This window comes from Ranitomeya variabilis, chromosome 2 (genome assembly GCF_051348905.1).
Source record: "Ranitomeya variabilis isolate aRanVar5 chromosome 2, aRanVar5.hap1, whole genome shotgun sequence".
In the NCBI taxonomy this organism is placed as follows: domain Eukaryota; kingdom Metazoa; phylum Chordata; class Amphibia; order Anura; family Dendrobatidae; genus Ranitomeya; species Ranitomeya variabilis.
Window position 1 is genome coordinate 844,436,631 of NC_135233.1, and position 14,145 is coordinate 844,450,775.

Here is a 14,145-nt window from a genome sequence, read left to right on the forward strand (position 1 = left end):
TAACATCCCAGTCTTGTGTCAGATCAGTTTGTCTAAGATATGGCACAACAAAGCGCATTGCGTTCTACTCCTTGTAGAAACCCTATGAACCTTTTACATAGGAAATAATTTAGTGTAGAGGTTTGTACTCACTCAGCTGCGGTTGAGGTAGGCACAGGAAGTGGTATTGCTGAAATGTCCAGGTCATTTAAACTTCATAAACCACTCAGGATAGCAAACAAAAGAACAGCCTTTTCTAGCACAAAGTGAAAACACAAAGTAAAATGTCCTCACAACATATAGCGGGTCCGCCCACTCAGAATAGTGTCCAGTTCTTTAGGTCTTAGCACAGACCAACACACAGGAGATCCAGACATCTCCAGATCCAGACACTGAATGAGACACTTGGTCTCCATTTTATCTGCCAAACCACGATATGTGAGCAGTCATTCCCACCCACCTCCTATGACTGCTCGTAAAACCCAGCCCTGGAATGGCCTGATAACTCTCTCAGCACTATGTGTGCTGGAGCATGCTTCTGAGCTCACATCACCACATCTAATAACCCCAATGACATATATCTCCCCTCAAGGACCCCGTCCAGCAGCCATCTTACATTAGAAAGCACTTTAAGACCACAGTTCTCTATGAGCCAGGGCATACTGGATTTCTTACAGGTGTCTCCTGTTAGGAATGATTCCCATTCTATTTAGTTGGCCTTCTGTCTCTTACCTCTGCCAGGTGTAGCTCTGCTCAAGTGGTGTGTGTGTTTGCTCTCTGCTTTGAATTCTAGTATTGTGATATTTGTTGACTGACCTTGGATTTGCCTTTGACCAACTGTTTGCCTAGCCCCTTTGTATTGATCCGCTATCTTCTTGGAATTCTAATCATGGACTGTGACCTAACTAAAGGTACCTTCACACGAAGCGACGCTGCAGCGATAGCGACAACGATGCCGATCGCTGCAGCGTCGCTGTTTTATCGCTGGGGAGCTGTCACACAGACTGCTCTCCAGCGACCAACGATGCCGAGGTCCCCGGGTAACCAGGGTAAACATCGGGTTGCTAAGCGCAGGGCCGCGCTTAGTAACCCGATGTTTACCCTGGTTACCAGCGTAAAAGTAAAAAAAACAAACAGTACATACTCACCTGCGCGTCCCCCAGCGTCTGCTTCCTGACACTGACTGAGCTCCGGCCCTAACAGCACAGCGGTGACGTCACCGCTGTGCTTTCACTTTCACTTTAGGGCCGGCGCTCAGTAAGTGTCAGGAAGAAGACGCTGGGGGACGCGCAGGTGAGTATGTACTGTTTGTTTTTTTTACTTTTACGCTGGTAACCAGGGTAAACATCGGGTTACTAAGCGCGGCCCTGTGCTTGGTAACCCGATGTTTACCCTGGTTACCAGTGTAAAACATCGCTGGTATCGTTGCTTTTGCTTTCAAACACAACGATACACGGCGATCGGACGACCAAATAAAGTTCTGGACTTTATTCAGCGACCAGCGACATCACAGCAGGATCCTGATCGCTGCTGCGTGTCAAACGAAACGATATCGCTAGCCAGGACGCTGCAACGTCACGGATCGCTAGCGATATCGTTACAAAGTCGTTTCGTGTGAAGGTACCTTAAGCCTTTGCGTCATACATGACATACCCTCTTGGCTTTTGATATTGAACTCCTTTACTTCCCCACCTCATGATGAGTCCGTGAGTAGTGGCTAGCTTCACAAAATGAAGACAGAGGCTATTAGGTATAATACTAGGGGCAGGAAACCTACATTAATTGCACCACTCCAGCTCTACAATAAAAAAAAACGTTGGAGTTGTGCTTTAATATAGTTGATATGGCATCACATGGGTAAACCTGATCCATACAATGTTAATATTCAGACAGAAAATTGATATCTCAGTAAAGTTATGTGCACAAAACGTCTTTTTCAGGAGGGTGAACCCACCGGGTTTTACAGAGGAAGCTTCAGGAAATGCTGGTGTTTTTTTCTTGAAGAGTAATCTTTAGCATTTTATTTTGTTAATATGTTTGTATTTTACTAGTGTTTTCCACGTGTCTTTTTTTTACTCTATTCAATGAAGAAACTACTAGTAATTTTTCAAGCAAAAACACTGGAAAAATGCTCAAAAATTCATGGGCAGCTTCTAGGAGTCTTCTGAGCCTTTCCATTAACTTGTATTATAAAGTATTGAGCATCTTCAGAATGGAAAATGCTCAAATAGTGAGCTTGCTTCTTTTAATCGCTTGGCATCTTTGGAAACCTGAAGTTGTTAAAAGCTACTCAAAAGACCAAACATATGAACAGCAAGCCAATTTGACATTCTTTTGAGCATTTTCTGGGCAATCTTTCAGGTGGATTTTGGAATGGACCAGCCTGAAAAAGACATTATGTGCACATGTAAGGGTGATGGACAATGGCTGTCACGTTCCTACCCCTAAAGACACCAATCGCGTCATGTGTATTGTATAATCTGAATAGTGTCATGCATTTTCTGTAGATATTGTCTCATGTGATATGGTTGCCTATGTAATGTGTATCAGTAATGTAGAAGTAATGTAAAAGTGTAAGATATAGTGCACAGTATAGAATAGCAAAGGGTAAGACATAGGTTAGGACCTGGGACACAAGATAGGTAGGAGAAGATAGTGACATTAGGGTAAGGTGCGAGTTAATGTTATGGATGAGCCTATTGTCTAAGGGGCTGAATGCTAAGGTAAGCAGCTACTTCCTGTAGATCATTAGATAGGAACAAGTACAGCTGGGGTCCTTGGTTCAAAGCCCACCAAGGACTACATCTGCAAGGAGTTTGAATGTTCACCCCATGTTTGCGAGGGTTTCCTTCAGGTTGTCCGGTTTCCTCACACATTCCAAAGATATACTGATAGAGAATTTAGATTTTGAGCTCCATTGGGGACAGCAATGATATTGTATGTAAAGCGCTGTGGAATATGATAGCACTATGTAAGCGAAGCATAATAAATAAGTAGGAAGTGTCTGTGAGCAGTGCTGCCATTTTGGGTGAACTACTAAGAAAAAATGAGACTATGGGACAAGGGAGTAGCGCAATCTGGAACTGACCAAAGAGGCAAAGTGGCTTTCCTGCTTAAAGAGGTCCTTGGAAGGATGACGTGACACAAGAAAGCCTAAGCTTGTTAAATGCCGAAGGTAATGGACCTAAACAGGACTGTGTTTGTGGTGTTGAGGGAGGATCTGAAGTGACCCTTCACGGTTGACACAGTGATTTTCAAATTGATCCACAGGGCGTTGTCGGCAACTGAAAATGACCAGACGGAGACGTGTATCTCTGTTTGGGGGGATTGAGCAGATCTCTGAGCCCCCGTTTATTGTGTGGCACTTTTTATAATCTTAACAAGTTACACTTCAACCAATCAACATAGGAACACGCTCAAAGTTCTTAACCTATAAGAATGCAGGAACAGCCTGTAAGTCAAGGTCCCGTAGAACAATACACCCTCAGTGTCATATCTTGTTCAGGCTGGAATAATCAAGGTCTCATAACAACTATGAACGTTTACCTAGTAACAAAAATGTATCTTAAAACAGCAAGATGGAGTCGAAAAAATGAAGCCTGCTTTAATTTTTCTTAGTTTAACCCTTCACAGTGAGACTAGTGGGTGATCGCGAGCGGTAAATCCAGGGCACCAGTAGTGCACGAAACAGGACTTGCAACCGCTGAGTGGGTAGACAAATATACTTTTCAGGACTGTGGTTCAAGCTAGGCTGTGATGAAGTAGGCCAAACCAGTGTGCTTCACCAGCTCTGGAATAGACTACAGTGGAAGGAAACCATGTGTGTGAAAATGCTTTATACTGTGAAGGAAATGTTCATAATACTTCGTACCCACTGCCCCTTGTACATAACCCTTGTCAGTTTGCCATTCAGTGAAGAATGTGCTCTAGAACAGGAGTCTCCTGTATTGAACTTTAATACTTTGGTCCTGGCTGGCCAATACCATCGGTCACAGGGGGCCTGCACGGGACCAAGGCACTAACAACATCAACACCAGCACTCAGTCAGTGCACTGGGTTTAAAAGTAAGAAACCAGTGCCTCGCCCACAGCTACAGCCCCACGCCACAATACACATATACCCTTACAGGGGTGATAATCCGTAATCATCTCTGCCTTCTGTTTTGAGAACATTTGACATGATTGAAACAAAGTCCAAGAAAAGTCTTTGAAGCCACCTCTAGAAACAGAATAATCCTTAGCAGATAAGTTGTCAAGTTATCTAGTCTAATACCACACTGCATTAGGCTACGTTCACATTTGCATTGTGCGGTGCAGCGTCGGCGACGCAACGCACAACGCATGCAAAACGCAGCTTTTTGTGACGCATGCGTCCAATTTTGGCTTGATTTTCGGCGCAAAAAAAATGCAACATGCAGCGTCCTGTGCGCCCTGACACTTGCGCCAAAAATGACGCATGCGTCACAAAACGCAAGACAACGCATGTCCATGCGCCCCCATGTTAAATATAGGGGCACATGATGCATGCGCCGCTATGCGTCGCCGAACCTGCGCCCGACGCAACGCAAATGTGAACGTAGCCTTAGATATTGCCAGAGCAAACCTGGTAAGACTGGAATAATGGCAAATGGTAGAACCAGAATAGAGACCTCCTCACAATCGAAAAACCATTTGTGAACTGAACAGGTGGGGTGAATAGACATATTGCTCAATGACAGCACATTAAGTGTTAAATATGACTCTGAATTTAAGTATTTTTAATCGTATATAATATATTTTTATTCATTAATGTAAATGAATGAAACAACACTCTAAATTGTTGTGTCTCTATTCACTGAACAGCAAAATCATTCATCCTTTCTATTGCAAGGAATGGTTCAAAATGGACAGACAGAATAATATGGGACAGATAGAGAGACAGAACAAAGCTAAAAGTGAATAAATTACAAGAGTCTGTAAGAGCTGACAAAATAATATGACTCCTCAGTAAATGTTATACAGCAAGAAACTGAGATAATGATGTATTGGGAGGGACAGACTCTGTATTGTCAGCAGGTTATTTGTCTGAAAATGTTCCATTTAATATAATCTCTGCAGATCACAAAGTTCAACTACGGAACCTCTGAGGAATGACAGCATTAAAATACCTTCATGTCACCATGAGACAGGGCCTTGCTGACAGAATCTGCCTGCTTTTTTCTACAGCGGTCTAATACCACAGGCTGAAAAACAGAAATGAAAGTCTGCAAACAATTACGGTAAAATAAAATAATAAAAAAAATACATTTGATTTGAATGTTCATGGTGGGCACATGGATTACAACGTTAAGAAATATAACCTAAGAATGTCTTTATGGGGCCTCTCATTTAAAGGGGTTGTCTCTTTTATAAAACATAATGCCATTCTCTGAATTACATAAAAGAATCTATGTGGATATTACTTAGGCTGGTTTTACATTTGCCGTGTTTTTTTGGTCCGTTTTTGCAGCCCCAATGCATTTCTTTAGGGCCGCAAAAATTTGTAGGAGCGCCGTACACCGTAAGGCCGTGAGGGCCGTATTTATGGCTGTGAAAAAATATTGAGCTTGCTTAACATATTTCATGGCTTACGGACACGGGCCCCATTGAAAATCAATGGGGTCGCAAAAACAATGGAAGCTTGTTTTTGCGGTGTACTGTGAATTCCGTTTTTGCGGATCGCTGTTTTTTTTGGTCTCTACTTTTTCCCTACTATTCTAATCCAGAAAAACGGTGATCCGCAAGATTTTTGCAGCCAGTTTTCGCGGCAGACCGGGAAAATTATGGCAATACAGCCTGTAAAAAAGGCTTGCAAAAACGGACCGCTAAAATCACGGTAAGGGCTCATACTCACATGTGAGAAACTCGGATGAGTCTCGCACGTCAATACCCGGCACTGCACCCGGCACTCAGATCTGAGCATGCGGCCGCATAGCAATACATGCAGCCGCACGCTCCGCTTCTGAGTGCCGGGTGCAGTGCCGGGTATTGACGTGCGAGACTCATCCAAGTTTCTCGCATGTGAGTATGAGCCCTAAGTGTAAAAGAAGCCTTACTGTCCCTGGCTTGAGCGCTGCATCTCCTCTGCTGCCCTGGTCTCTGTAGTTTGGCTGCTGCAGTGAAGTCACTTTGACAGCGCTGCAGGCAATCAGTGAGCTCGGTGGCTCTTCCCATGTAGACAGCATAAGCTACTGAGCTCGGTAATTCCTTGCAGCACAGTCAAAAGTGACATCATTGCTGCAGCCAAAACACTGGGATTGCAACAGTGGTAGGTGGCTGATGCAGGACACAGGGAGGGTAGGTAATACTAAGTTTATGTGTTTTTTTTATTACTAACTTAGCACATGGAATAAAGTTTTCTGAATGGGGACAAAGCCTTTAAGACCTATTTACATAAGCAGATAGTCAAGTGAATGATCAATGATATGATCTGAATAAAGAGTCTGTCCATAGAATTATTTTCTTTTGGTGAGAATAGTATAATGCTAATTTACAATTAGTGATGTGTGAGTGTGCTCGGTTAAGTTGTTATCTGAGCATGCTTGTGTCATAACCGAGTGCAATCGACGAGCTTGAAAAAATGCTCTAGTCGTCGAGGCTGCATGTCTCGCGGCTGTTTGACAGTCGCAACACGTGTAGAGATTGCCTGTTTGTTAGGCTATCCCTGCATGTGTAGTGGGTGTCGAACAGCCATGAGACATGCAGCCACGATGACTAGAGCACTTTTTTCAAGCTCGTCGAAGGCACTCGGTTATGACACGAGCATGCTCAGATAACAACTTATCCGAGCACGCTCGCTCATCACTATTCACAATCGTTTAACCACTACATCGAACATTATTCACTGCATTCACACATATATTAAATGTCAGAGAAATGGTAGTTTAGGTGTGAATGAGGGAACAATTTCCAGTTATGTTTCACGGTGAATGAGCCTTTTTTGAACCTATCATTCACCCCATTACATAATCATCCCCATGAGTCCTAAGTTTTCAAATCCTAGCGATTATCTTCTTGTGTAAACAGTCCTTTACATAAATGATGTTCTAGCTGACAGCATGCCATGACCATATTAAAGCTGCTTACTATGTATTCACACCTACAGGAGGAAAATGAGTCATTGAATTATCAGTAGCCGCTTTCCCTGTAATGTGCAGCTGTACATAATAACTTTCATCCCCAGCTCAGTAACCTGATCCTCACTATCTGTGCTGATAAAATTATGTGCCAGAAAAGTAAAGCCGCTTAACCAGCTGAGGATTTTTCATCTCCAATATGACGACAAACTCATAGTGTTGCCCAATGAGTGGTCTTGTTATAGAAGCGGGCTTGTTAGACCTCTGATTGCGATGTAAGGAAAAGAAAAATGAATTTAGTCATTCACAGAGGGGATTTGCAACCAAATGCATAAAGCTCCACATAGTCCATAAAACTCCAGCTGTAAATGTTCAACACTTCCACTTTTACGGAATATGAAATTATACTAAAGCTGTGTTGCTCGCATACCATATGTTCTTCCCTATATCGAGTGAAACCCACATTATCTAGAGTACTTACCAGTAAGCATTGATTACACCTTAACACCACAGCAGGAATGTTATACACATATAACAGACCCCACCTTCAAGTTTATACCAAAACTAGCTGAAGAGCCCGGCGTTGCCTGGGCATAGTAAATATCTGTGGTTAGTTATAGCACCTCACTTCTCTTATTTTCCCATCACGCCTCTCATTTTCCCCATCACATCTTTCATTTTCCCCCTCACATCTCTCATTTTCTCCCTCACACCTTTCATTTTCCCCCTCACTCCTCTTATTTTCCCCCTCACTCCTCTCATTCCCCCCTAACACTTGTCATTTCGACCTCACATCTGTCATTTTCCGATTACTCCACTATTTTCCCTCACTCCTCTCATTTTGCACTCACACCTTTTCATTTTCACCTCACACCTCTCATTTTCACCTCAGTATATACATGTTTGTCATCTCCCTTATATATAGTATACACCTGTATGTCATCTCCTGTATATAGTATATACCTGTATGTCATCTCCCCTGTATATAGTATATACCTGCTGTGTGTCATCTCCCCTGTATATAGTATATACCTGTATGTCATCTCCTCCTATATATAGTATATACCTGTATGTAATCTCCTCCTGTATATAGTATATACCTGTATGTCATCTCCTCCTATACATAGCATATACCTGTATGTCATCTCCTCCTGTATATACTATATACCTGTAGGTAATCTGCTCCTGTATATAGTATATACCTGTGTGTCATCTCCTCCTGTATATAGTATATACCTGTATATCATCTCCTCCTGTATGTAGTATGTACCTGTATGTCATCTCCTCCTCTATATAGTATATACCTGTGTGTCATCTCTCCTGTATATAGTATATATCTGTGTGTCATCTCCTCCTGTATATAGTATATACCTGTGTGTCATCTCCCCTGTAAATAGTATATACCTGTGTGTCATCTCCTCCTGTATATAGTATATATCTGTATGTCATCTCCTCCTGTATTAGACCTCGTTCACACGTTATTTGGTCAGTATTTTTACCTCAGTATTTGTAAGCTAAATTGGCAGCCTGATAAATCTCCAGCCAACAGTAAGCCCACCCCCTGGCAGTATATATTAGCTCACACATACACATAATAGACTGGTCATGTGACTGACAGCTTCCGGATTCCTATATGGTACATTTGTTGCTCTTGTAGTTTGTCTGCTTATTAATCAGATTTTTATTTTTGAAGGATAATACCAGACTTGTGTGTGTTTTAGGGCGAGTTTCGTGTGTCAAGTTGTGTGTGTTGAGTTGTGTGTGGCGACATGCATGTAGCGACCTTTGTGAGATGAGTTTTGCATGGCGACATGCGTGTAGCAACTTTTTGTGTGTCGAGTTGCATGTGACAGGTTAGTGTAGCAAGTTGTGTGCAGCAAGTTTTGCGCATGGCGAGTTTTGCGCGTGGCGAGTTTTATGTGTGGTGCCTTTTGAGTATGTGCAAGTTATGTGTGAGGCAACTTTTGCATGTGTTGCAACTTTTGTGCATGTGGCAATTTTTCCGCGTGTGCAAGTTTTGCGTGTGGCGAGTTTTCCATGAGGTGAGTTTTGCACGTGTGGCGAGTTTTGCATGTGGAGAGTTTTGCGCGTGGCGAGTTTTGAGCGGCAACTTTTGTGTTTCGACTTTTATGTGGCGAGGTTGGTGTATGGGTGGTGAAATGTGCGCTGAGGGTGGTATATTTGTTTGAGCACGTGGTAGTGTGTGGCGCATTTTGTGTGTGTGTTCATATCCCCGTGGTGGTGTGGTGATTATCCCATGTCGGGGCCCCACCTTAGCAACTGTACAGTATGTACTCATTGGCGCCATCGCTCTCATTCTTTAAGTCCCCCTTGTTCACATTTGGCAGCTGTTAATTTGCCTCCAACACTTTTCCTTTCATTTTTTCCCCATTATGTAGATAGGGGCAAAATTGTTTGGTGAATTGGAAAGCGCGGGGTTAAAATTTCACCTCACAACATAGCTTTGACGCTCTCGGGGTCCAGACGTGTGACTGTGCAAAATTTTGTGCGTGTAGCTGCGACGCCTCCAACACTTTTCCTTTCACTTTTTCCCCATTATGTAGATAGGGGCAAAATTGTTTGGTGAATTGGAAAGCGCGGCCGCGGGGTTAAAATTTCACCTCACAACATAGCTTTGACGCTCTCGGGGTCCAGACGTGTGACTGTGCAAAATTTTGTGCCTGTAGCTGCGACGCCTCCAACACTTTTCCTTTCACTTTTTCCCCATTATGTAGATAGGGGCAAAATTGTTTGGTGAATTGGAAAGCGGGGGTTAAAATTTCACCTCACAACATAGCCTATGACGCTCTCGGGGTCCAGACGTGTGACTGTGCAAAATTTTGTGGCTGTAGCTGCGACGTTTCAGATGCCAATCCCGGACATACAAGTGCAGCGCCCCAGAGTCCTGGTCGTTGCAGTACTGTGGCTCCGCCACTAAGGGGAGCCATGGTGCGTTCGATGGCACTGAAGGAGTTCCTCCAATCAGGTATCACAGACACCAATATGTTTCACAGCTGGGCCTCCGGGGGGAGCTAAGGGTGCTATTCATTAGGCCACTCCCCACCATAGTGGGTAAACTGGGGGTCAGGCAGGAAGTTAGTGTAGAAAGCTGACTGGATCGAACGAAGCAACACCTAGTGAGAGAGGGTGTTGTGGAGGAAGAGACAGTAGGGTCTCTGCCAGGGGTGGGATCCTGGCAGAGGCTTGGCATTGAAAGAACGTAACGGGACCGTGCCTGCTCAGAATAGCGGCGGTGCCCTAAGAAAGGATTAGAAGCGAGATAGATTGTGCTGAGTGAGAACCGAAATCAAGCAGAAGGAGAATACCAGCAGGGGTTTTGTTGAAAGAGGCAGCACCTTGCTGAGGCGCATTACCGGTGGCCGGAACGCCGAGGGAGTGGAATAATATACAGCTTTAAGCCATACTCCAAACAGCGGCAGGACAGTCAGTCTCAGGCGGGCTGTCTACCACATATCACCTATGAAGTCTTGGGGGGCAATTGCGGGAGAGGGGCGTCTCTAGGGTCCCGGAAGAACTCCAGGCCTACCTGACAAACGGGTGCCGTTCTTACTGTAACATCAGGAAGGGACGGAAGATTAGCAGAAGATCAGTTAATCGAGTTGTGAGGGAACTTAAGAAACAGACACAACAGTTGTGGGGTACTTTCCGTAAGCACAGCAGGGAAGGACTACAACACAAAGCGCTAAGAAGGAAGGCACTGATTTCCACCTGTGAGGAGAACTCTGGAGGTGCCATTGGACCGGCCGGACTTGCGCAGCCTGGTGGACCGGATTCCGGACTGAGGACCGAGAGATCTCCAGTAAAGAGGTAAAGAGACTGCAACCTGGTGTCCTCGTTATTTACCGCGACCTGCACCCCACAACTGCACCGCTACACCACCGTTAACAACACCTATAAGCAACGGACGTCCCCCACTGACAGACAGGGCCACGGACCGGGTCTAGCCACCGTGACAACCCCAGGACTGAGATCCCAGAGGCCCGGCTCCGGGTACCCCTCGGCCCTGCGGCGGTGTGGGGGCGCTCCGCAACTTGGCGTCACGAACAGGATCTACTTAAGCCTGAAGAATCAGGTCATGTGTGCCTAGAGACTGTGATTTACTGTACTTGAACCGTACTTTATTGAAAAGACTGTGTTGTGCCATTTGCCGCCAAAATCCGCCGCCATTGCAGCGCTGAGGAGAGCGCAGGAAGAGAAGAGGGGCGTGGAGTGGGCGTAGACAAGTTGGAGAGCGCGAACAGCAATGGCCGCCCAGTCTAAATATTTCTGCACGGTGAGGACGTGTCCGTCAGCAGCAGAGATCCGCCTCCTAATTCTTAATGGGGGGCGGAGGCAGAGAAAACGAAACCGCTCCCGAAGGAGAGAGCGGGAAAAAGACCAGGAAGTGACCCGCGTGGAGGACGCTATGGCCAGCAGCTCCGAACCCGACAGTGGGGTTGAAGTGGAAGTCTCCCCCGACTACCCGGATGAGCCCAGTAGCCCGTCCTCCGTGGATAACACCAGATTCCTGAGAGCTGAGATGGAGGACTTATATAACCAGCTCCTCCAACTGAATGTGAGAGTCCAGGCTCCGCACCCGGTGGAGCCGGTAGAGGGTTCCCGGACATCGGAGTTCTCACCGGAAGAACCAGCGGGACCTGCTACGGAAAGTGAACTCGTACCAGTTGGTGAGTCCACCGATCCTGCCCCGCCAGCCGAGGGTGTGTTAGTGGGTCCTGTAGCGGCACCACCTCTCCCGGGAACCCATAGACTCCAACGCCTGCTACCATGGGAGGAAGCCACGGGCATGGAACACCGTATGCGAGCCCCAATCACCCCTACTCCCTTGCTGTGTGAGGTCCACGCGGAGCGCACGGTGTGCCGCTGGGTGAACCCCGGATCCAATCTTATGGGGTTCCCCGGGGTGGAGACCCAGAAGGGGGAGATGGTACAGGCCCTAAGCTGGGAGGAATACCAAATCCAGCTAGAACATCGGTGGCGAGAGGAGGAGAAAATACATCAGGCTGGGCGGGAGGCTCACCATCAAAAGGATTTGGCGGTCAAGGATCGGGCCCGCAAGGACCCCACCATTCACCAGGCCCCGCGCAGGCAGGGCATCGTCACCACCTTTAAGCTCCAAGGAGGCTGGGGCTTTATTAAGGAACCGGGGCTATATGCGGAGATCTTTGTCAACCGACGGGATGTTGAGTCACACCTTAGAGAGGGCCACCCCGATCGGGACCTCTACCCGGGGGATAGCGTTACTTACACCCGGCATTTTGGGGAAAGGGGTGGTTTGCTCTGAACGTCTACAAGAAAGAGAAACCAGCCCCTGTAGCCAAGGTGCCACCGTGTGATCGATCCGTAACCACCCCGGTCGCCCCCACCTGTCTGATCACAGAACCTGCGATCTGCCGCATGACCCCCGCAACCACCGTAGTGGCCAAGGAAGTGCCTTTCCAAGTGACCAATGTTCCTGATGTACCAGCGCAGAAAGACGTGGGAACGCAGACCCTCATCACCGCACACGATCTGGTTGTGCAACAGACCCGCACCCATGGGGTGTACCTGGCCGCGGGAGTGAATCTGGAACCTGACCTGCCTGTATTGCAGGGGTTCCCCCGCCAGGTGGCGCCTCGTGGGGGATTCTGAATTGAATGCTCTTTTATGAAAATGTAAATAGTTACTGTTTGTTCTTTAAGTTGCTGCTAAACCCGTCCAGGGTAAACTTTAAAAAGGTGACCCCTTTGTTGACCCGGGGTCACTATTGTTGTTTTCTTGAAGTTTTGCACAAAGTTACACAAACTGCGAAATCATGGACTGTGCATGATTTGAACTTTCTTGTAAATAGTTTGCACCTTCTTAAAGGTGCTTCCTACTGGTTTTGTTTAAAGACATTTTGCGAAGATACCATTCCGGAGCCTTTGCATGGACTGGTAGGCTGAGAAGAAGAGCTACCTCAGAAAGACTTGATCTCCTCTTAAAGGGGAGGTTAGAATTGAACTTGAAAGTGATACTGTTTTAGAACAGTAATGTCGAGATAATGCTTTGAAGGAAATGTAACTGTTTTTCATGGAAAAGTTATGTGTGTTTAATTTGTTTAAAATGTGAAACCTAGATAATGTTCTTTGAAGAGAAAGATGCAGAAAGCCCGTAGGGGTAGATGTAGAGTTCCATTTAACTGAAAGTAAAGAAGTAATAACGAATGTGAGGATAGAAGGTAAACCCTGCGTCCCCATAGAAAGTTAGTTCGTTACTAAGGACAGAAAGTAGACCCGTAGGGGTTAGTAAGTGAGTCCTTATAGGAGCCAAACAGAGTGTGCTCCATGCTCTCAAATTGAAAGGAATGTTATGTCTATACTATGTATAGTAGAGAAAGGCAGTAGGCCCTAGCTGAACGGGGCGGTCCTGTAAAAGAAAGGAGAGGCAGTAGGTCTGGTGCCATAGGGACAGGCGGTCCTGCAGGTTCAAAGTAGGAGAATGTGAAGTTACCTTGCCCTGTAATGTGATTATAGGAAGGCCTTTGATAAACTAAGAGTGTATGTTTCTTAAAGGCAATGTTAATTTATTGTTCCAGCATTTGCACTTAGTAGAATACCCGGTTGGGTAATGAGAGTTAATTGTAGCCTGTTGCTATGATATTTGATTATGTTTTGTAACGTTAAAGTGTCCTCACCTCCCATAAAGGGAAGCCTGTTCAAGTATGCTTATTGTTTTGCACTCAACAAATTTGTATGTCTTTTTGCTAACCTGTATTGTTGTTTTCTTCCCAGTCCCGGAGTACTGTGTTTAACCAGGGGGGAGTGCAGCGCCCCAGAGTCCTGGTCGTTGCAGTACTGTGGCTCCGCCACTAAGGGGAGCCATGGTGCGTTCGATGGCACTGAAGGAGTTCCTCCAATCAGGTATCACAGACACCAATATGTTTCACAGCTGGGCCTCCGGGGGGAGCTAAGGGTGCTATTCATTAGGCCACTCCCCACCATAGTGGGTAAACTGGGGGTCAGGCAGGAAGTTAGTGTAGAAAGCTGACTGGATCGAACGAAGCAACACCTAGTGAGAGAGGGTGTTGTGGA

General features: G+C 45.8%; 1 long non-coding RNA gene across 1 annotated transcript in view; it reads right to left on the reverse strand.

The window, feature by feature from the left end:
• The window catches only part of LOC143807996 (uncharacterized), a 177,916-nt gene extending 177,745 nt beyond the window's left edge, over nt 1-171 (reverse strand). The window contains exon 1 of the long non-coding RNA XR_013221851.1: nt 133-171. This is a non-coding gene — a long non-coding RNA (uncharacterized LOC143807996). The remainder of the gene's footprint in view (nt 1-132) is intronic.
• Between the last annotated feature and the right edge of the window lie 13,974 nt (nt 172-14,145).